We start from the raw sequence: 25,504 nt of genomic DNA on the forward strand, positions 1-25,504 counted from the left end.
GCACGTTGTTGTGTTTGTTCCATTCCCAATGCTTGAATTTCTGCAAGTGCTATGGTTCTACCGAGTGAGAGGAGTTCGGTCAACGTCATCTCTGATTTCTGTAGCGCGTGACGCTGCAGTTTATTACATGTGCACGTAGGAATGATCATAGTTTTGATCTCTCTTTCAGCATCAGGAAAGTCGCAAGTTGCTGCTAGTTGCCGCAGCCTGGTGTGATAGGAGTCGAGTGATTCCCCTGCTAATTGCTTGGCTTATCTGAATTTGTAGGTCTCGTAGACTATGTTGATTTTAGGGGAGAAGTACTCACTCAGTTTGTCTTTTGCTCGTTTATAGTTCTTTGCTTCCCCGGTGTCAGTGAGGGTATCAAATATGTCCTGTACGCCTTCCCCTGCATAATGTAGAAGCATCACAGGCTTTCTTGTGTCATCCTTTACATCCAGAGCAACTACGAAGTTTTCAAAGCTTTGTAGCTACTTCTTCCAACGGACAGCCGAGTTCTGTTCGTCACTTATATCAAAGGCAGGGAACGACGGCAATGCAGCAGCCATGTTCGTGGGGGGAAAGAAATCGAATCCTCGTCGCCAGTGTAATGTTTTAAAATAATAACTCAAATACCATGAAGCTGCGTTTTGGAATCATTAGTGAAACATGAATAACGACAACGGTATATCTGCTGGTGTATCCGCTAGCCATGGCATACTAACATACCTCCCTTACTGTCCTACTTCCGGAATTAACACTCAGCTTAGAGCGCCCCCTAGAGCGCCCCTTGTGACCAGAATAAAAATCAAAAACTAATACCAGAAACATTACTAAACATGTTACATTACAACCCTCATGGACATTACAGGGACCGACACTAAGATAGCACTGGCTTGTGCATCCTCAGTGGTTGGAAAGAAGAAAGGTACGGCATACTGTGTGTGCAAGAGACCAGGTGGAAGGGGAATAAGGACAGGAATATCAGAAGTGGGTTCAAAATCTTCTACCATGGGGCGAATGGGAGGAGAAATGGGGGAGGGGTAATTCTGAAGGAAGAGTATGTCAAGAGTGTGTTGGAGGTGAATTGAGTGTCAGAGAGAGTGATGAGTATGAAGCTAAAAATTGAAGGTGTATTGATGAATGTTATCAGTGCATATGCCCTGCAAGTTGGGTGTGAGATGGAAGAGAAAGAAGAATTCTGGAGTGAGTTGGATGACGTGGTGGAGAGTGTGCCCAAGGAGCAGAGAGTAGTGATTGGAGCAGACTTCAATGGACTTGATGTTGAAAGGAACAGAGGTGATGAGGAGGTGATGGGTAGGTATGGTGTCAAGGAGATAAATGTGGAGGGACAGATGGTGGTGGATTTTGTGAAAAGAATGGAAATGGATGTGGTGAATACATATTTCAAGAAGAGGGAGGAACACGGTGACGTACAAGAGTGGAGGAAAGTGCACACAGGTGGACTATATCTTATGTAGAAGGCGCGATCTAAAAGGGATTGGAGACTGCAAGGTGGTGACAGGGGAGAACGTAGCTAGGCAGCATCGGATGGTGGTCTGTAGGATGACTTCGGAGACCAAGAAGAGGAAGCGAGTGAAGACACAGCCGACGATCAAATGGTGGAAGTTGAAGAAGGAAAACTGTTGTGTGGAGTTCAGGAAGAAGTTAAGACAGGCGCTGGGTGGTAGTGAAGAGTTGCTGTATGGCTGGGCAGGCACTGCAGAAACAGTGAGGGAGACAGCTAGGAAGGTACTTGGTGTGTCATCAGTACAGAGGAAGGAAGACAAGGAGACTTGGTGGTGGAATGAGGAAGTACAGCAAATTATACAGAGTAAGAGGTTGGCAAAGAAGAAGTGGGATAGTCAGAGAGATGAAGAAAGTAGACAGGAGTACAAGGAGATGCAGCATAAAGTGAAGAGAGAGGCGGCAAAGGCAAAGGAAAAGGTGTATGGTGAGTTGTATGAGAGGTTAGACACTAAGGAAGGAGAAAAGGACTTGTACCGATTGGCTAAATAGAGGGATCGAGCTGGGAAGGATGTGCAGCAAGTTAGGGCAATAAAAGATAGAGATGGAAATGTGCTGACAAGCAAGGACAGTGTGCTGAGAAGGTGGAAGGAGTACTTTGAGTGGCTAACGAAGGAAGAAAACGAGAGAGCGAGAAGATTGGATGATGTGGGGATAGCGAATCAGGAAGTGCAGTGGATTAGCAAGGAGGAAGTGAGGGAATCTATAAAGAGGACGACGAGTGGAAAGGCAGTTGGTCCTGATGACATACATGTACAGGCATGGATATGTTTAGGAGAGATGACAATTGAGTTTTTAACTAGATTGTTTAACACAATCTTGGAAAGCAAGAGGATACCCGAGGAGCGGAGAAGAAGCATACTGGTACCGGTTTTCAAGAACAAGGGCGATGTGCAGAACTGTAGCAACTACAGAGGTATAAAGTTGATCAGCCACAGCATGACGATATGGGAAAGAGTATAAGAGGAGAGGTGACAATTTGCGAGCAGCAGTATGGTTTCATGCCACGGAAGAGCACCACAGATGCGATGTTTGCTTTGAGAATGTTGATTGAGAAGTATAGAGAAGGCCAGAAGTAGTTACACTGTGTCTTTTTAGATTTAGAGAAAGCACATGACAGCTTGCTGAGAGAGGAGGTGTGGTGTTGTATGAGGAAGTCAGGAGTTGCAGAGAAGTATGTAGGAGTGGTGCAGGATATGTATGAGGGAAGTGTGACAAGGTGAGGTGTGCGGTTTGAATGACAGACAAGATGGAGGTGGGATTACATCAAGGATCGGCTCTGAGCCCTTTCTTGTTTGCAATGGTGATGGACAGGTTGATGAATGAGATCAGACAAGAGTCTCCGTGGACGATGATTCTCGCAGATGACATTGTGATCTATAGCGAGAGTTGGGTGCAGGTTGAGTAGAGCCTGGAGAGGTGGAGGTATGCATTGGAGAGAAGACGAATGAAACTCAGTAGGAACAAGACGGAATACCTATGTGTGAATGAGAGGGAGGACAGTGAAATGGTGAGGATGCAAGGAGTAGAGGTGACGAAGGCATATGAGTTTAAATACTTGGGGTCAACTGTCCAAAGTAACGGGGAGTGTAGAAGAGAGGTGAAGAAGAGAGTGCAGACAGGGTGGAGTGGGTGGAGAAGAGTGTCAGGAGTGATTTGCGACAGAAGGGTGCCAGCAAGAATTAAAGGGAAGGTTTACAAGATGGTTGTGAGACCAACTATGGTATATGGTTTTGGAGACAGTGGCACTGATGAAAAGACAGGAGGTGGAGCTGGAGGTGGCAGAGTTGAAGATGCTAAGATTTTAATTGGGAGTGATGAAGAAGGACAGGATTAGGAATGATTATATTAGAGGGACAGCTCAGGTTGGACGGTTTGGAGACAAAGCAAGACAGGCAAGATTGAGATGGCTTGGACATGTGTGGAGGAGAGATGCTGGGCATATTGGGAGAAGGATGCTGAATATGGAGCTGCCAGGGAAGAGGAAAAGAGGAAGGACAAAGAGGAGGTTTATGGATGTGGTGAGGGAGGACATGCAGGTGGCTGCTGTGGCAGAGGAAGGTGCAGAAGACAGGAAGAAATGGAAACGGATGGTCCGCTGTGGCGATCCCTAACGGGAGCAGCCGAAAGTAGTAGTAGTAGTAGTCGTAGTAGCTCTTTAAAATTTTTCATTACCTTTTTGTGTTATTCTTTTGGACTCACTGGTATCTATCGAATTCCTCAATGTCTCTGATGACCAGTAATTTGGCCTTTTCTGGTGTTCCGTTTAAATTTATGAATATTTTACAGTTTGTTGACCATGTAGATTGGATCTTCCTCTGCCTCCTCAGGAAGTGTGCCTTTCTGGCGATGTCCGCATTCCTTTTAGTCAGATGTTCGTTCAAGTAGACTTCTGCAGATGTCTGCTTTTAACCCATGCAGACTAGGTGTAGCTTCCCCTGGGTATAATCTGTAGAACAAAATTCAGTCAATAGCATTGTCATGCTCTAACAGCTTTATACAATCTATCACATTTTTCTTGTAACCACCGCCTGGATCTCGTTTCAGGGGCTCATAAGTATTTATGTCGCTCAGTAACGTCATAACTTTCTCATCATAGTATGTCTGGTTTAATACAACAGTGCATCTGCCTTTGTCTGCCGGAAGGATGATGATGTTATTCTCCTTATCATAAGAGCTTTCCTCTCGTCTCTGCTGATGTCGGATGGTGGCGCCTTCGCCTTGCTGAGACAGGCTGAAACGTTCGGCCGAAGTTGCCCCGCTTCTGGATCCGTGATGTTGTTCGCTGGTTCCGTGGCTGTGATCAGTTCCACTAGCAGGATTTGCCTCGGTGTGACAGCAGCATTCAACCCCTTAGCAAGGATGTCTTTCTCTGCCTGGGTGAGTTTTCTGTCGGATAAATTCTTCACTCATTTGTCCACATTGTCGGCGTGTGTCTGGCGTCGATCTCTCTGTCTGCTGCTGAGGTCGCCGTCCATTGTCTGCCGATGCATGCAGGCATGTATGCATGATGACATGCTGATACTTAGGTCGAACTTCTTTTGCTTCCTGTTTTTTTACTTTCCATGTTGTGCTAGCCGAGCCTTATCCGTGAACTCAATCACATGTTGGAAAGTGTGTGTGTGTGTGTGTGTGTGTTTGTGTGTCTGTGGGGGGGGGGGGGCTGTGATTGCAACTATTCCCCAATCCTCTGTCAATACACATGAAAATTTGAAACTCTAGTTCATGGTCATGGTAATTTGCATAGGAAACCAAACACTTGTTTCGGTCGTTATGCCACTGTATTGTTTATAAGGGTGGGGACACATGCAGTCAGATGAGACTGAAGAGGTCACTTAGATGAGTGATGAAACGTTTCTCTCAATAAACGTTGTGTCCAGATGAACTAATTCACTTTTCTGTGATTTCCTTTCTTACCTGGATTATTGAGCGTCCATAAAGGGACTCTAATACTGTTGAAATGTAAAATACATATATATTGTAGCGAATTCTGGGGGCACACACAGGAACTGCCGCAGCCGGGACGCGAACCTATATGTCCCGCGCCGCGGGAGACATCACTAACTGCTCGACTAAAGGTCCTGACCCGACCCCTTAGCCAGGGTGTCTACTTGATCCATGCACGTTAAACTACCCCCCTTCTTCGGGAAGGCGAGTCCGCGCGCATCCCACTGCTGACACCAATGTAGCAAATTCGGGGGGCAACCACACAGGAACTGCCGCAGCCGGGACGCGAACCCGTATCTCCCGCGCCGCGGAAGACATCGCTAACCGCTCGACTAAAGGGTCAGACCCCTTAGCCAAGGGGTGTTGTGTGTTGTGACACAGTCCTCCCGTAATCGTTAAAATTTTCTGTGACTTATGCCACAGTAGACCTTCTGTCGATTCGGACCTGATTCTTACCTGCCTTCGTTACCCTCACATATCGGTGAGTCTTGGGCACCCACCACCCACAAACCAGTGTGGACAAACTACACTGGTTTGTGGTTTGTCCCACCTCAGACCACTGTCGGCAGTACCACTTCTGACCGGGACTACCCCACAAGCTTTGCCGTTCCAGAGGTGCTCTGACCAGTCGTCTGGCCATAACAAGTTGGCCCTTGTGTAGCCGGGTGGTAAATCTGTTAAATATGTTAAATGATTTTCCACTTAAATTTAGTATAGTTTAACTGTTAATATATGTAATTGTTACACTGTCAAGCCATGTAAAATGTCATTTGATGTAGTTAAATTGTGAAGCAGATTGTGAGTGTATTTTTATAGTTTTGGTTGTCGTTGCATGTTTTGACCAGTAAGTGGCAGTGTTGCAGAATTTTATTGTAACTCCGTGCAAGTTATCCAAGTGCATCTTGGGTATTCTTTCTTTTTTTCTTGTGTGGAGCACCTGAAGATTGCGGTGTGACGGTGCTCTGACTCCGTAGTAAGTAAAGGTAAATATCTTGTGAAATATACCTGTAACATTATTCCAAACAATATTGTATGTCGGTAATTTGACAAGATGGTTTGATTTAGACGCTACTGGAGTTGATGTTCGGTGATTTTGGGCGCGAGCCGTCGACCACTGTTCGCTATTGCAGGCATGACAAGGTAATGTTGGCGTGAATAAAGCCACACCATGCCATTGTATTTGGGATGTAAAGGTTTTATATGCATTTTAATTTTGTTTAAAGGTAACTGACAGAGTGAGAAGTTGCGCGATCTTCAGGAAGTTCCACATGTCTTTGTTAAACCCTGTTTAACGTACATAGTCCACTGCCGTATTTTGCACCGTATGTTGTATGTTGTATTTATTTTCCTTTTAAAATCTTTTCTGTTAAACTTGCCACATCTGTGAACATTTATGAGCTGTTTGCTCGAAAGACACAGGAATTTATGCACTCAGTAAAACGATCTGCATTCGAAGGTTCAAACAATAAAATTAAAGCTACAAGAACCCCGGAAGTAATTGTGTCCTGTGTGGTATCTAATTCCACGGGCTACATAATTTTGGTACCAGGAGTGGGGTGTAGCTAAAACATTTTTTTTTAAATTGGCAACAGAGTGGCTTATTTTTACTTAAAAAAAAAATACGGCAGTGGTGAAGATTGCTGGTGACGTCCGTTGGTGTTGAGTCTGAAGCCATCCTGCTGTGGAGGTGGTGACCAGCGAGAGACGACGTGAGGGGCTCTACGAGGTTCTGGTGCTTCCTGTGTCACACGACTCAGCCGTACCAGCGCAGAGGACTCCAGCGCTAACTTCAGCTACAAAGACCAAGATTTTGCAAGGCTCCAAGTTAAAGACTGTCCTTGTAGTATCCTTGAACCAGGTTTTGAACTAAATATCCTCATTTATACTGGACTGAGTAAAGATTAATATATCATTATGTCTAGTGATTCTGGTGATGAAGGGAGTTCACGTAATGATAATGGCTACACCTCAGGTGGCATAATGGGTATAGGTGAAGGTGCTACAAAAGAAATGCAGACCACCATGCAAGAGCTCGCCAGACTGCGAGATGAGCTCACCAGGTTAAATGGTGAAGCAAGGGCTCAGAGAGCAAGTGATAACAGTGCACCCACACGTTCATACATCTACGTTCCAAGAGAACGCCAGATCCAAGCATTTAGTGGGGAGTGTGGTACAGACAGGAGATCTGTCGAAGAGTTTATTGAAGAGGTTGAAAGGGTTTTAAGATACAGAGAGCAAACAACAGAAGAACAATGTGACTATATACTATCTCTATTGCGTGGCCCTGCATTGGAAGAGGTGCGACTATGCATGAGGGGTCAGTCAGTGGGGCCCAGTGATTTATACTCTTACCTGAGCAATGCATTTGGGGAAAAGCGCAGTTCCACACAGCTTTTGCAGACCTTTTACAACCGTAACCAAACTGATGGAGAAGACCTCCGTGACTACTCCCATGCACTATCCCAGATTTTGAGCTCTGTAGTGAAACAGTCCACAGATGTAATACCTAATGAGAAAACTGTGCTCAGAGACCGGTTTATTGAGGGTTTAAGAGAAGCAGCACTCAGGCGTGAACTCAGGAAAATGGTTAGGGACAAACCAGAGAGCAGTCTTCTAGATGTGAGGAACGAGGCCCTCCTGTGGGAGATGGAGGACAGCAGGTCTCATCGTCCCAGGGTCATAAAGAGCAACCAAGTTACATCAGAGGTTCCAGAAACCCAGTGCTCTATTATTAAAACAAACAATGACCAAGGTACTGCATTAAATGATGTTCGGAGAGCAGTAGCCCATCAGGAAAAACAGCTAGCAGAGTTAGGCAAAACACTTGCTGATCTTGCCTTTGCTGTAGGTGAACTGAGTAAGCGCAGCACTCAACAGACATTCCTAGAGCCCAAGCCACGACCTAGACCCCAGCCAAAGTTCACACCAGATGGTCAGCCTATCTGTTTCAAGTGTAGAGGCATAGGTCACATTGCAAGAAAATGCTCACAGGCCAGAGGGGGTCAAGGGGACGCAACACCTAGTTCTTCTGTAGTGCAGGAAAACTCGCACCCTCAGGTGTCATGAGCCACACAACTCGAGGGGAGGAAGCTGGCTCACCAAAAGAGACTCCAGACAGAAGCAGGATCTTAGAGCGTGCAGTCGGAGAATGTAAAACTGTTGAGGTGAAACTACGAGGTGTTACAGTGTCCTGCTTACTTGACACTGGTAGCCAGGTCAGTACAATTTCTGAGAGTTTTTTCAGGGAACACCTGTCAGTGAAAGGTGAAGACATTCACCCGGCATTTGAGTGGTTAAAGATCACTGCAGCTAATGGATTAGACATACCCTATATGGGCTATGTGGAGCTTGATGTAGAAGCCATGGGTCTGACTATCCCAGAGCGAGGTTTTCTGATAGTTAAAGATTCTGAACACTCTTCCTCTGTTCCAGGTCTAATAGGGATGAACATTGTCAAAAAATGCAGAGAGCTAGTACACACTGAGTTTGACACCACACTGCAGGAGAGGTTTGACTCAAACTGGAGAGAGGCTTTTAATCATCTTCATGCAGTACATGCAACAGACAGACTCTCTTTCGCTAGGGTAGCTGGTAAGGATGTAGTCCATATACATGCTTCATCTGCTGCTACAGTTATGGCCAGGGGACTCAGGACCGTGAGTGAGGATGGTTCTTTTTTGTTGCTGGAGTCTGTGGGTGTCCCCGTTCCTGGAGGTTTGGTTGTTGTGCCTACTTTGGTTTCATCGGGCAATCACATTTTTCCAGTCCGAGTCATGAACATGTCTGATGAAGATATCTGGCTAGGGCCACGGACTAGGCTAGGGGTTTTGACTCAGGTAGACTGTGTGAAAAGTGATGAGCTTTGTGAGGTACAGTTCCAGAGAATCTCAGCAGACACTGAACAAGTGAGTATCAGTGAACACCCCGAAACACCGACAGATGTGCAGGAAATTCTCGGCAAGCTCAATTTTTGTGGTAGCCCAGAACAGCAAGCACAGCTGACTTTGTTACTGGAGAAGTACTCTTTTGTGTTTACAACAGAAGATGAAGATCTAGGCCACACTGACAAAGTACAACATGAGATCCATCTGACAGACGACATACCTGTAACACAGCCATACAGACGAATCCAACCCACACAGTACAGTGAAGTCAGGGAACATATTGGCAAGCTGCTTAAAAAAGGGGTCATTCAAGAAAGCTCTAGTGCTTATGCTTCGCCCATAGTACTAGTGAGAAAGGCAGATGGTAGTCTGAGGCTATGTGTCGATTACAGGAAACTCAACTCAAAGACAAGACGTGATGCATTCCCGCTCCCGAGAATTGATGAGAGTTTTGATGCGCTGAGAGGGGCAAAGTTCTTTTCGACCATAGATCTGGCGAGCGGATACCACCAGGTAGCTATGCATGAGAGAGATCGGACTAAGACTGCTTTTACTACACCGTTTGGTCTGTATGAGTACGTGAGAATGCCTTTTGGTGTTTGTAACGGTCCAGCTACATTTCAGAGACTTATGCAAGTTACTATGAATGATCTCATTTTTCAGATACTCCTGGTCTACCTAGATGACATCTTGGTTTTTTCAGAGACATTTGAGCAGCATTTGGAGAGACTTGAGACTGTGTTTAAGAGACTGGCAGAGACGGGCCTTAAGGTGAAGTTGCAGAAGTGTGCTTTTCTACAACAGTCAGTAAAGTTTTTGGGTCATCAGGTGTCAGCAGAAGGTATAGGAACTGACCCCTCCAAGGTCTCTGCTGTTAAGAACTGGAAGGTCCCAACCACTGCCAAAGAGCTGCAGTCGTTCTTGGGTTTCTGTAGTTACTACAGGAGATTCATTCGAGGCTTCTCACAGATTGCCGGGCCACTGCATGACCTAGTCAACAAATGTTCAGGTGTGAAAAAAACAGGGAAAGTAGGTCACCAGTTTTGTAATATGTGGACACCAGAGTGTGACTCTTCCTTTGAGCAGTTAAAGGAAAAACTTACCTCTGCTCCCATTTTGGGTTTTGCCGATTTCACACAACCATTTGTAGTTGAGACAGATGCTAGTCAGCATGGATTAGGCGCTGTATTGTGTCAGCAGCAAGGTGACACCAGACGTGTCCTAGCATATGCTAGCCGCAGACTACGCCAGGCTGAGAAGAATGACCGAAATTATAGTAGCATGAAGTTGGAGTTGCTTGCCTTAAAATGGGCAGTTGCTGAAAAATTCAGGGGTTACTTGCTTGGTTCAAAGTTTGTTGTCCTGACTGATAACAATCCCCTCTGCCACCTCAAGACAGCCAAGTTAGGTGCTATAGAGCAGAGGTGGGTAGCACAACTGTCTGTTTTTGATTTCGAGGTTAAGTACCGTCCTGGTTGCAGTAATGCCGCCGCAGATGCTCTCTCTAGGCAGGAGTTTGCAGGGGAGCCTGAAACAGACCCTGACTCGGATTTTGACGACTGTATCACTGTGTGTAACCTGATTGAGCGAGGAACAGTTCTGGATCCTGGTCTTGTCTCTAGAGGTCTGGAGTGTTACAAAGTGAGACAGATCCGTGCTGGGGAGTCGAGGTCTGGTGAGACAGGTACTAAACAGGGCAACACCCCCACACTGCCAGGTTATACCAGAGAGGAGCTGGTAGGTTTTCAGGCCGGTGACCCCACCCTAAAAGAGTTTAGGGCATTTTGGGATCGGGGGAGGAGGCCATGTCCCAGAGAGAGAGCAGCCCCGTCTAGTCAAGTGAAAAGATTGTTGAAACAATGGAGATGCATACAACAACGAGAAGGGTTGTTGTACAGGGTTATCACAGACCCACATCATGGAGAAGTGTGGCAGTTACTCGTGCCTAGTTGTTTGAGGGACCAAGTTCTAGAAAATGTACATAACAACATGGGACATCAGAGCATAGAGCGCACTGTAAACTTGCTAAGTGGGAGGTGTTTTTGGGTAGGGCTATGCGAGGATGTTGAAAGCTGGGTTAAAAACCGCGAGCGGTGCATTTTGACCAAGATGCCTCAGCCAAAAATCCATGCTCCAGTTCAGGCAATCCTGGCCTCCCGACCTCTAGAAGTGGTGGCTGTTGATTTTACAGTGTTGGAGGCAGCTTCAGATGGCCGTGAAAATGTCCTTGTTGTGACCGATGTGTTTACAAAGTTCACACAAGCGTATGCTACCAAAGACCAGAAGGCTGACACTACAGCTAAAGTTTTGCTCAGGGAGTGGTTCATGAAATATGGGGTCCCAGAGAGACTGCACTCAGACCAAGGTCGAAATTTCGAGAGTGAAATTATAGCAGAGCTGTGCAAACTCTATGGGGTTAAAAAGACACGGACAACTCCCTACAGGCCACAGGGAAACGGTCAGTGTGAAAGATACAATTGCACACTCCATGACTTGTTAAGGACACTCCCACCAGAGAAAAAAAAGCGTTGGCCAGAGCATCTGTCTGAAGTAGTATATGCCTATAATGTCACTCCTCATTCCACCACAGGGTACTCGCCTTATTATTTGCTTTTCGGGGTACAGTAGATGCTTTATTAGGGCGTGAGTGTGTGTCAGACAGGAAACAGGATTGGTTGTCTGTTCATCAGGAGAGACTCCGACAGGCACATGAGAGAGCCAGAGAGTACTCAGAGCAGAAGGCAGCTGAGAGGATCTCACTGCAAAATGAGAAGGTGTATTGTCCTCCTGTGGACATTGGTCAGTTGGTTTTCCTACGTCACAGACCCCCAGGTAGACATAAGATTCAGGACACATGGACCTCAACAGTCTACAAGGTAGTTGACATCCAGGGTACCACACACACTGTTGAACCTTTTGAGGGAGGTCCCATTAAAAGAGTTCATAGGTCAGAGTTGCGACCTTGTGCGAAACCAGTTCCCAAACCAAGAACTAGAACTAGGTTACAGACCACTACACAGCCTGTAGCTGAGGATGAGCCTGAGTCACCTGAGGCTGATTTTGTTATTGTTGAGGAAGTCATCCCTCGCCGGCTTGTGCAAGTACCTAACCTGCCTCTTGCAGCAGAAAGTGTTAGTTTACCTGTGACAGCACCCACAGATGAGAGTGACGGTGAAGGACCTGAGGAAGGTTATTCAGATATGAGAAATTGTGGCACAGAAACAGAATGTGTTAATGATGTGCATCCAGACGTTAGCGACAGTGACTTGCCCATTATTGAAAACAGGGACAGGCCCGCACTAACAGAGGATGCTGGTGGAGCAGGACGTAGAACCTATGCACCTAAACCTGCCATTAGGAAAAGCAAGCGGGAAATGGCTGGATCTCATTCAAACCCATTTCATCTGCCAAAGTCAGCCTGTAATGCCGTCTCAGTCAGCACAGACATGGTCTCTAAGGTTTTGACAAGCCTGGGTGCTGCTCTCTTTGAAAAGGCCTTGCAGGGAGTGTTTGAGTCAGTTCATGTTTGGTAGTCACCGAGGACGTTGACTATATTTGCAGGGGAGTATGTAGCCGGGTGGTAAATCTGTTAAATATGTTAAATGATTTTCCACTTAAATTTAGTATCGTTTAACTGTTAATATATGTAGTTGTTACACTGTCAAGCCATGTAAAATGTCATTTGATGTATTTAAATTGTGAAGCAGATTGTGAGTGTATTTTTATAGTTTTGGTTGTCATTGCATGTTTTGACCAGTAAGTGGCAGTGTTGCAGACTTTTATTGTAACTCCGTGCAAGTTATCCAAGTGCATCTTGGATATTCTTTCTTTTTTTCTTGTGTGGAGCACCTGAAGATTGCGGTGTGACGGTGCTCTGACTCCGTAGTAAGTAAAGGTAAATGTCTTGTGAACTATACCTGTAACATTATTCCAAACAATATTGTATGTCAGTAATTTGACAAGATGGTTTGATTTAGACGCTACTGGAGTTGATGTTCGGTGATTTTGGGCGCGAGCCGTCGACCACTGTTCGCCATTGCAGGCATGACAAGGTAATGTTGGCGTGAATAAAGCCACACCATGCCATTATATTTGGGATGTAAAGGTTTTATATGCATTTTAATTCTGTTTAAAGGTAACTGACAGAGTGAGAAGTTGCGCGATCTTCAGGAAGTTCCACATGTCTTTGTTAAACCCTGTTTAACGTACATAGTCCACTGCCGTATTTTGCACCGTATGTTGTATGTTGTATTTATTTTCCTTTTAAAATCTTTTCTGTTAAACTTGCCACATCTGTGAACATTTATGAGCTGTTTGCTCGAAAGACACAGGCATTTATGCACTCAGTAAAACGATCTGCATTCGAAGGTTCAAACAATAAAATTAAAGCTACAAGAACCCCGGAAGTAATTGTGTCCTGTGTGGTATCTAATTCCACGGGCTACACTTGTCAAAGTAACTCAGGTCTTTATTCCTGCTCCCTTCCCCTGCATCCAACATGTTGACTGTGGGAAATGGTTGTCCACTTAACAATCCAATCTGTCCTGATGTTGACATGTGCCCTGGCTTGGAGAGGATCATTTCGGTTCACCTATGAGTGGTCATAATGTTTTGGTTATCAGTGTATATCCCTACACTATTTCTGCATTAAAAAAGTGCAAAGTAAAGAATCATGACCTAACCAAGACCCACTACTAGCCCTAAGGTGGTCATGCATATTCATTAGAATGACCCTGAATTTAAACTTAAACAATATGCCCACCATGCTGGGCAGTCAACTGAAATTTGGATGACTTTACTGATACACCGGTCTGCCTCCATATGCTCCCACTAATGAGGTCAGACCATGAAGTCATACTTCTCAGATTAGTCCAGCTGTCTAATAAGACCCCCTGTTTGTATATGATAATGAGCCTGTTGCTAATGAGTTCATTTAAAAACCTAGCAGCACTTCATCTAATGAACCAATCACTGACTCTCTGTATGCCCCTGGATGCATATATGAGTATCTAGTATTTACAGTTTGAACATAACTTAAAAGTTACCTGACACTGCCACGTGGGAGATGGATGCAGGCCTTTACTTACCGGTCAAGCAAATGTCAAGGTCTGTTGGTGTGATACCACTGAAGCATCACCGAAATCTGCATTCTGCCGTTACAGTGCAGCTATCGACAGAGATGCCGAAAGAGGCTGTTTGTATGACAGAGCTGAGAATGCCAAATGTGAGGGTTTCTGCAATTACGCTGCGCTGTGATGAAATGGGGAGCAATATTTCACATGTTTACCTCTGACAGCTGCAAGTGTGCCATGGAAAGTGTTCAGTTCCTCTTCAAAGTAGCCACCTGTCTTCATTTCACTGGGTTGAATCTCTCTCTCTCTCTCTCTCTCTCTCTCTCTCTCTCTCTCTCTCTCTCTCTCTCTCTCTCTCTCTCTCTCTCTCACAGGATATTTGTAGGTGAACAAATATCCCCCAATCATTTAGGGATGGGTTCACAATATCCTTGGATGCCTGCAAGGCTGTTATTCCCTCCACCGTTTTAGCTGATTCTGGGACTATTGTCAAGTGTGAGTTCATTTTGAAAAATCAATGTTCTATCATTAAAACAGTTGGCCTCTTCTACCCTGTCGATACTTGAAAGAAAGTCATCAGCATGAATAACGTCATCTGCAAACGCATGGAGAGTCATCATTAATTGTATGTTTATATATATTTATTATATTGACTATTTGCCCTCTATTAACAGTTTAGGAAAAATCAATTAAATCCAAAGAAACAATAAAAGTTATAATATATGTTTTTTTTACATGTATGGCAAATCCCCTGCATAAGAACAATGATCATCTCATCTCATCTTCAGCCGCTTTTCTGGGGTTGGGTCGCGGTGGCAGCAAGCTAAGTAGGGCACTCCAGACGTCCCTCTCTCCAGCAACGCCTTCCAGGTCCTCCTGAGGGATCCCAAGACGTTCCCAGGCCAGATTGGACAATGATCTTATCTTGTTTATTACACATCCCTAAAACATATTTATATATATATATATATATATATATATATATATATATATATATCCATCCATTATCCAAACCGCTTATCCTGCTCTCAGGGTCATGGGGATGCTGGAGCCTATCCCAGCAGTCATTGGGCGGCAGGCGGGGAGACACACTGGACAGGCCACCGCCAGGCCATCACAGGTCTCATTCTTCACATTTTCCAGCAGCCTACGTTGGCGAGCTATATCTTCTTCACACTCCTCTATGGTTTTTTTTTCAAACGCTCCAAAGATATCTACAGGAGCTGCAGTCGGACGCTCCTGAACCACCAGGCTCAGCATTTGGAGTCTGGACATTTTTACATCCAGTTTCTGGTAAATTTCTAAGTATACACACACACACACACACACACACACACACACACACACACACACACACACACACACACACACACACACACACACACACACAGATTATGGTGTATATCACGGTCTGTCATTACTACTGGGATAATTTCTCTGCAGGATGTCCCCAAGACACTGGTGCCATTTTGCACATATGATGGCTTTATTACTTGCCGGAAGAAGACCTTGGTAATGTGAGACCACAATGATTGATTCCTGACTTCTACAAATAATTAATGGGATAATTGACAACATTTTTACCTCCTGGCAATATATGCAAAGTGATGTCGGCCTTTTTTGACAAGGGCAGGTGTTCAGGTGGTGCATTCAGCTGCTGTAGTTTCCAGGCTCTAACCTTTATATACTACCAATATAACACAATGGAATCAAAACCAGCCCCTTAGTTCACTCATCAAACCATCCCAGACCCAAGGTAAGCCGTCCTTCAATGAAGCAGACAGTAGCACCACAAAAGACAACATAAGGACAACTAAGCAGAGTCCCTCAGCCATGCATTTCCCCTCTTTCCATGCCAGAGTTTGTAACTACATTACGTTAACATCAATTGCATTAGCATTTTTTAAATATACTATACGATAAAGTGATTTACAAACCATGCCATAAGCATGTTTCACTCTTTCATCCAATTGACTGAAAAAGGCAAATACAGCAGGTTGCTGACACAAAAACGCTGACGCGGGGGTGATCTGACACAGTAGGGGCAAGGTAACAACCCTTGCTTCTTCAGGAAAAGATTAGGGGAGAAAATGCCCAGTAGGTGACTCAATATATACAATCCTTTTTAGTCCTCATATCTATAAACTGTCTCAATTCACTGTGACTTCCGTGATAGATTAGCATGTTTGCCTGTGGCCCCTGAAACTTTTAAAAGAACAAAATCAGCCTCTGGTCCTATAAGCTGTGTGCCCATGGTACTCCGTCCTGACTGGTACACCGCCTGCTTCAAGCCAAAGGCAAGTCCAAGCTCCCTCTCGGGAGGCTATTATGATGCCAATAATCTGTGATATTCTACTTCTCATGCCCTGAACCGTTGCAGTTACCCTGTTCTTTCTGAGGTCACTGCCATGCTTCATTTACTCTGCTTTCTTCAGCCCACTCGGATCTGCCCATGTCTTACCGCCAGCTGCTGTAGTTCTATTATCAGCTGTTTTTTCTCCTTGCACCTCCATAGGATTCCTCTTTAAAAATAAATAAAGTGAAAATAATAGAAATAGATTAATATTAAAGTGTAGTGAAATTTGAATTTTACCCCAGACTACTACAGTTATATAGTCATGGGGTTGGTTCTGTTTTCATGAAACTGGGCGAAGACCAGACACATGCCAAATATATTTTGGTCATTTGGTGACTGGTGTAGCATGGCACAGTTGAAGAAGAGGTTGGATTAAGACAAATACATCACAAACACGTGGTGTTGGGGCGGGCTTCGACTTGGCCAATCAAATCAGCTCATCTCCATCCATTATCGAAACCGCTTATCCTGCTCTCAGGCTCGCGGGGATGCTGGAGCCTCTCCCAGCAGTCATTGGGTGGCAGGCGGGGGGACACCCTGGACAGGACGACAGGCCATCACAGGGTCCATCTCAGCTCATCTCATACCCTTTAAATATGCTGTGGTGCAACGTATTTTCCTGATGGATGAAGAGGGAAGTCTATTCTCTGCATTGATGAAGTTGGATGAATGAAATCAGCATTGGTAAATTCTTCCCCTACACCGCCGCTGTCTACCAGTTACATACTCTATAGATTGTGATGAAGCAAAATATAAATTTGAAGCAGCAGGCATCAAACAGCCTGGTTTACATAACGTACAAGCTGACTTAAGTGTTGTAGAGGAAGTCATGCACAAGCCTGCAGAGATGAACAATGGACACAGCGGTTTAGTCTAGACCCTTGCATGGGTGTGGATTTTGACATGCCGATCCAGTGACTCAGTAAAATAATTCTCCTGACCAGGTCCGCTTGATAGTAAAAATTACTCCCATGACATGACAGTCCTGAGACCCACAGGATTCCCAACCAGATGCCAGGCTCAAGTACAGGAAGTTTGTACTAGTGGATACAGTTCTCTGGACCAGACACACACTCACTTTGTCAACACAGGCTGAATTTCGGTGTGTCAGGAGGACTAGACTAGACTTCTGCGTGAAAAAAAAACTCAGTGCACCTGCACCGGCCTTTAGATGTGGTCTGAGCCGGTGGGGGCGTGAGCATGATTTCGGTGCCCCGAAATGGACACCAAAATAGTACTATGCCAGAGGATCCGCATTAACGCATCCCCACCTGCCTCACCACACCCATCTCGGCACAGGCCTTTCGAGCCACAAAATGATCAATCAAACGGACCTAGCCAGGAAAAAATACCTTTAAAATTACAACAAAAAAAAAACTTAAAAATTATTTGAACATTACTCACCTTGCACAAAAGGAAACTGACAATCAGCCTACATTTGCCCCTACACCGTCCTTGTGCCAGCACAAAATTAGAGACCCATGCTGTTAGGGGCACTGTTCTGGTGTCAGAGTTTTGGCCCCATTGGTCTTTGGTTGGACTTGCTACCTTAAAGTCTCACACGTGATCCAGCCTCATCCCCCCTGTTTGGACTCGGTGTTGCCTTGGGTGGTCTTGACTACAAGGCTACAAACAGACCCAGGGAGTTGCGTGTGTGCTTTAGTGTGTGCATTTGTGTTTCTTGCATCTCTCTGCACATGCATACACACCTTACGGATGTATGACTGTGTGCATGCAGACACTGGTGAAGTAACCTTTTTTTCCCCTTGTAGGCAGTTTACAACGAAGCCAAGGTTACCGTCGTTAACATGAATTACTGACTCCGCCACTCGCGTGATCCTGCAGTCTGCCGCACATCCTGCAGCCCCAGCGTCGCTTCATCTGCAGACATTCGCAGTCTCATTAGTAATGAAACCAGTTTTTGCCATATCGGTGTTTGGACCCTCCTTTGTATGGACTGCTGAATTCGCCTCACACAAGCACGTGTGGGCCGCAGGAGCCTGAATAATACATGAGTCAATTAAACAGATTCGGGAGTTGATTCGGAGGGGGACATGGGAAATGAAGATCCCAGACGGAGACGGCCCGCTGCCGCTGGGCTATTTTATTGTTTGGCATTGTACTTACGCTCTTTTTGTCACTGGCCAGTACTTTCACTGGGACAATAACCGTGATGCCATTGTCATGACATAATGTGGAGTAATTGGTGAAATGTGCTGAATTAAGACTTTAAGTGGAGCCAAAGGACAGAAGGGATGTGGTGAGATGTGGAAATGTCAAAACATGTTTTTTTTTCCTTTCTGGCGGGTTAATCGAGTTTTACAAGTAATCTGCTTGCTGTTAGTCATTCACAGCTTTTCTTCTTGCTGCCAATGTACGTTTCTCGTCAAACGGGGTCCTTTCGATGACCATCAGAACACGTACTCGGCTAGCAGTTGACAATTGTAAATTGTGGATAATGAATTTCGTAGATGTGGTGTGCACACAAGACTTCCATCCATCCATTATCCACACTGCTTATCCTGCTCTCAGGGTCGCGGGGATGCTGGATCCTATCCCAGCAGTCATTGGGCGGCAGGTGGGGAGACACCCTGGCCAGGTTGCCAGGCCATCACACAGGGCCGACACACACACACACACACACACACACACACACACACACACACACACACACACACACACACACACACACACACACACACACACACACACATTAATACCTAGGGGCATGGCTGGATTAACCCACCAGCAGGCCCCGGGGCACGCACTTCCATTCCCCCCCCTCCTGCCCCGTCAGATAGGCTACGCCAGTGTTTCCCAACCTAGTCCTCAAGGAACCCCTATCCTGCAGATTTTCTTTGCAACCCTGAATAGGTACCTGTTTGTAATTATTTAACCAATCAGCAGGGAATCATGTCAGATGTTGTACACCTAGCATAATTAAGTGCTGTGAGATGATTGGTTGAGTAAGTACAAGCAGGGCTACCTATGCAGGGTTACAATGAAAATCTGCAGGATAGGGGTTCCTTGAGGACTGGGTTGGGAAGCGCTGGGCTACGCAAACATCAGTAGAGACTGTAGCTTGGGGCTCCCACATCAATAGAGACTAGCTTGGGCCCTGCATCGCGACACAGGGTTGGAACAAACGTCCCTTGTAGGGTATGATTGGGGATCCCTGCTATACGTGAACACAATACCCCTGAGCTTTTGGAGCCCCTCGTGGTCTGGGGCCCTGGGGCACTCGCTCGGCATGCCCGGTCTGTAATCCAGCGTTGCCTAAGGGCAATTTAGTATGGTCGATTCACCTGACCTACATGTCTTTGGACTGTGGGAGGAACCCGGAGCCCCCGGAGGAAACCCATGCAGACACGGGGAGAACATGCAAACTCCACACAGAGGACGACCCGGGACGACCCCCAAGGTTGGATGGCCCGAGGTTAAAACCCAGGACCTCCTTGCTGTGAGGCGATTACGCTAACCACTGCGCCACCGTGCCACCCACACAAGACTTGAATGTGCTATATGACCATCCTCATGCCGACAACTGTAATCGCTTGTCCAACATCTACTCCCAAGTTTCCTCAGTGATCGTTTGGAAGGGACGCTTGAATGACAAGCTTCAGTCATGAACTTTAGCTTTGGGTGAGGGGAAGAATCGGAGAAGGGGGGGGAGTCCGCCGACCGCCATTTTCCCCGGTGCTATTTTAACAGCACAGCTGATGCCGGAACGTTTGAACAATAATGTGATCCCAGCTCATTGCAGGGAGCATTGCTATGCAGACAATGGTGCAGGAAAATGAGGCCCTCTGCAAAATTGCCATGAAGGATGCCAGATCCGTCCCTCACTTGTCAGCAACATTTGTCAACTACAGATTGAATCGGGGGTGTTGTGCACACACACACAGGCGATTAGGGAAAACTGGCTAGCTTTTGCGTACAACGGGGGAGGGGGGGGTGAGGCCATACTGATGCACTTCAATCATACATTCACTAACTCATTACTGTTATGGCTTCTAAAATCAGTGGCAGATTGGTTGCAAAACCCTTGCCACTGTTGGAATGCTAATGCCCTCATGTGACCGGGGTTGTTTTAGCTGGCATGCTCTGGTTATTTTCAGCTGCTAGACATACTTTAAATTAAACAGAACACCGACAGCTTTGACAAAAACTTAATCCCTGGAACGGATTCCCCTCGCAGCTATTGTTATAGCTGCTGTTGCAGAAGCCATACTATAGTGCTTCCACTGTCTGCCCAAAATAATGAGAAACCCTGCATAATGTATATTTCAAACTCTTGTTCACTTAATGCAAAGAGTTTTGTTTTTTTTCACCACACCGTGGTGGTTCTAACCGCTGCCACCCCAAATTCACATTCTCCTCCATTTTGCTGAACACGGCCCGAGTTTCCCCAACACTTCTATTAGTGATAATTATGCCGTTTGTCTGACTAGTGACGAGAACTTGGAACCTGCCTGCAAAAATGGTTATTTTCCCATTAGCCGTTCCGGCGCTTTATCAACTTGAAGCTGGCCGTGCCCCTAAACCGCCCGATAAAACATCTGCAGATGAAACAACACCATTACAGAAGCCATCTGGAACAATAACGCCAGAGAATGGGTATGATTAACACTAACACAAACAGATGGCAAAGTGTTAGATTGCTGTTTGACAACCACATAATAGGAGGGAACCTTAAGTCCAATTATCAGTGCTGAGCAGTCAGGAGGAGCACGCTAGGCGTTTGCAGAAAGACGGGACTGATTCCTCTTGCAGGAAGCCTTGGGCCCGTGTTGGAGTTTCTCTAAAGCAGTGAACAGGAAGTAGTTGGAGTTGAGATGCCCATGGTTGGCACTGTTTAGAGTAGCTGTTGGCTCATTTAGCAGTTGTAGGGCTGTCAGAAGAGACATGCTAGCCTTACACAGGGGGGACAGCTTGAGCCTAAAAACAGGTTCCTGAGCAGAGGGTTGAAAACCCCTCCTCTGTTGCACCCCACTTAATGACCGCCACCATCCATTCCCATTAGAAAGCTTCTTTTCATTTTAAAGGCCTCCATCAGCAAACTTGGCATTAGCCATTAACCAATCCAAAAGACACTTGTAATGTTTTTTTTTTCATTTTATTTGTTTTTTTCCCCCAAAGAACTCACTTACTTGAAAAGCAAAAGGTGCATGTTCTGCATAGGGCCCGGATGCATTTCTGCATCTTTTTTTTTTAAAACGATGAGTGTGGTAAAAAGAGAACTGTTTGAATTTTGCAGGGAATGCATACTAAGGCATTGAGATTGTGATTAGCACTGTCAGCTCATGACTAAGAGGGCTGTGAGTTTGAGTACAGCCCGTCTGTGTGGGTTTGCAGGGGCTTTCCCCAACAGTCCAAACACATGCATGTTGAGGAATCAAACTCTTTAAACTGCCCTTGGGTGTGAATAAGGTTTGAGAGACTGTGTGTGTGACCGGTGACCTATCGAGGGTCCCAGCCCTCCACCTGCTGTCCAGACCCCCATCATCCTGGATTAGATGAAGAGGGTATACGTAATGGATAGATGAAGTCAGATATTATAAAAGCTGATAGGTTAATTTAGTTTCAGAAAGGGAATCACGGCCAGGCTGTACACCATGACTAAGTGTGAGAGCTAGTGAGGGGTTGCTAGATGTCTGTCAGTGTTGATCAGGTAAACTCTACATGCATCTAAATTAGTGATTTATTTTATGCCAATAACAGGGCAAAATATTCAGTAGTAATGGCTAGAATTGGTCCAGGGGCACAATCATTTCCTCATAGCTTAGAAAGGGATGGATATCTATCTATCTATCTATCTATCTATCTATCTATCTATCTATCTATCTATCTATCTATCTATCTATCTATCTATCTATCTATCTATACATATATATTCCCCCCCCCCCCACATCTATCTTAATATTCCGCTCCTCATTTGTTGAACACTTTTATCAACACCATTAATGGTTTCCGGGGGAAACCCCCCCCCCCCCGATATATATGTAGAGAGAGGTTTTTTCCAGAAACCATCAATGGCGTTGATGTTTATATATATATATATATATAGTGGCGGACACCAGGGGCTATGCCTCACACCCAGCAGGGCTGTGAGCTGGGGGCGTGGTTTACGTTCCCGGGCTCTCTGGTGCAGCGTTGTTCCTGTTTCGGTTTGGTTTTGGAGCTGAGGAATAAAGTTCAAACTCGCCTTCGTCTCCTGTGTTTTTCCTCATCCTGCCACAATATATATATATATATATATATATATATATATATATATATATATATATATACACTACCGTTCAAAAGTTTGGGATCACCCAAACAATTTTGTGTTTTCCATGAAAAGTCACACTTATTCACCACCATATGTTGTGAAATGAATAGAAAATAGAGTCAAGACATTGACAAGGTTAGAAATAATGATTTGTATTTGAAATAAGATTTTTTTTACATCAAACTTTGCTTTCGTCAAAGAATCCTCCATTTGCAGCAATTACAGCATTGCAGACCTTTGGCATTCTAGCTGTTAATTTGTTGAGGTAATCTGGAGAAATTGCACCCCACGCTTCCAGAAGCAGCTCCCACAAGTTGGATTGGTTGGATGGGCACTTCTTGCGTACCATACGGTCAAGCTGCTCCCACAACAGCTCAATGGGGTTCAGATCTGGTGACTGCGCTGGCCACTCCATTACCGATAGAATACCAGCTGCCTGCTTCTGCTCTAAATAGTTCTTGCACAATTTGGAGGTGTGTTTAGGGTCATTGTCCTGTTGTAGGATGAAATTGGCTCCAATCAAGCGCTGTCCACTGGGTATGGCATGGCGTTGCAAAATGGAGTGATAGCCTTCCTTATTCAGAATCCCTTTTACCCTGTACAAATCTCCCACCTTACCAGCACCAAAGCAACCCCAGACCATCACATTACCTCCACCATGCTTAACAGATGGCGTCAGGCATTCTTCCAGCATCTTTTCATTTGTTCTGCGTCTCACAAACGTTCTTCTTTGTGATCCAAACACCTCAAACTTGGATTCATCCGTCCACAACACTTTTTTCCAGTCTTCCTCTGTCCAATGTCTGTGTTCTTTTGCCCATCTTAATCTTTTTCTTTTATTGGTCAGTCTCAGATATGGCTTTTTCTTTGCCACTCTGCCCTGAAGCCCAGAATCCCGCAGCCGCCTCTTCACTGTAGATGTTGACACTGGTGTTTTGCGGGTACTATTTAATGAAGATGCCAGTTGGGGACCTGTGAGGCGTCTGTTTCTCAAACTAGAGACTCTAATGTACTTATCTTCTTGCTCAGTTGTGCAACGCGGCCTCCCACTTCTTTTTCTACTCTGGTTAGAGCCTGTTTGTGCTGTCCTCTGAAGGGAGTAGTACACACCGGTGTAGGAAATCTTCAATTTCTTAGCAATTTCTCGCATGGAATAGCCTTCATTTCTAAGAACAAGAATAGACTGTCGAGTTTCAGATGAAAGTTCTCTTTTTCTGGCCATTTTGAGCGTTTAATTGACCCCACAAATGTGATGCTCCAGAAACTCAATCTGCTCAAAGGAAGGTCAGTTTTGTAGCTTCTGTAATGAGCTAAACTGTTTTCAGATGTGTGAACATGATTGCACAAGGGTTTTCTAATCATCAATTAGCCTTCTGAGCCAATGAGCAAACACATTGTACCATTAGAACACTGGAGTGATAGTTGCTTGAAATGGGCCTCTATACACCTATGTAGATATTGCACCAAAAACCAGACATTTGCAGCTAGAATAGTCATTTACCACATTAGCAATGTATAGAGTGTATTTCTTTAAAGTTAAGACTAGTTTAAAGTTATCTTCATTGAACAGTACAGTGCTTTTCCTTCAAAAATATGGACATTTCAATGTGATCCCAAACTTTTGAACGGTAGTGTATATATATATATATATATATTCCCCCCCCTACATCTGTCTTAATATTCTGCTCCTCATTTGTTGAGCACTTTTATCAACACCATTGATGGTTTCCGGTGAGAAAAATCGATATATATATATATCGTATTTTTTATATAAACGTTAGACACTATTAATCCCAGTGTGTAGACAGTGTCAGTAATGCTAATGGTACAATAAAATCTGTCATGAGAGCAGGCAGTGTGGATACAATGAGTTTTGTAAGTCATGTTTTAGCATGACTCCCATGTCTCTGCATCATTATAAGAGTTTGTGATAACAAATATTAATAAACAGTACGTTAATATTAATCTTGAAGATATCACCTTCCATTTATGATCCATAAAATAATTGTGAAATCAACAATGTTTTCATATTGTGTTATCTTTAAGGAACAAGACTGACCCGAGATATCCAATTAACATATATGATGCTGTACTGTACTGATATGATGCTGGATGTTATTATTTTTCCATGAATTCAACATTGACCGGATGTCACAGAGTCATACACATGCTGCCAGAGTCACAGACCAGGACTGTGGCAGAATCAACACATCTTTATTATCTTATGTTCTGATACCCATAATCCTTCTGTGGGCTTAAAACTACCCTGTAGCACACATTCAAAGTCTCGGTCCTTATATACCTTTAACTGGGACTTCAGCAAAGCGCCGCACAAGTCCCAGTCCTGCTTCTGCTGGCTTCCACTTCTGTTCTGTTGTGTTTTTAGTTTCCTACATTTTAACTTTGATCAACCGAATCTGCAGCAAATTCCAGGCACTTTGTTGGAAAGGAGCCAGTATCCCCACTTACAATATTTATTAAACAGCCCGGTTCTTATAGAGCTCAGTACACGCTTCCTTAATCCTGCCCAGGACAATTAAAGACCCCAATAAACCACACAGCCATTTAAACCCATTTCACTTAGGACAAAACTAAACACGCAGCACAGCAACTCTTTCCTAGGCTAGCTAGCGAGCTCTATATCGACCTGCTGAAACACACACACACACACACACACACACACACACACACACACACACACACACACACACACACACACACACACGATATGTAGGCAGTGTGGTTAATTCTAAGTTTATGTTTTTTACTTAGATGAGCCACTAGCTCAACTGGCCTGCAGCACTGCCATCATGTAGCATCATGTAGCATCATACCATCATATACCATCATACCATCATGCCACACACACCCTGATTAAATGTACCATCGTGTGCCATGATGCCACACACACCCTGATTAAATGTACCATCATTTCATGACACCACACACATCCTGATTAAATGTA

This window comes from Lampris incognitus, chromosome 5 (genome assembly GCF_029633865.1).
Source record: "Lampris incognitus isolate fLamInc1 chromosome 5, fLamInc1.hap2, whole genome shotgun sequence".
In the NCBI taxonomy this organism is placed as follows: domain Eukaryota; kingdom Metazoa; phylum Chordata; class Actinopteri; order Lampriformes; family Lampridae; genus Lampris; species Lampris incognitus.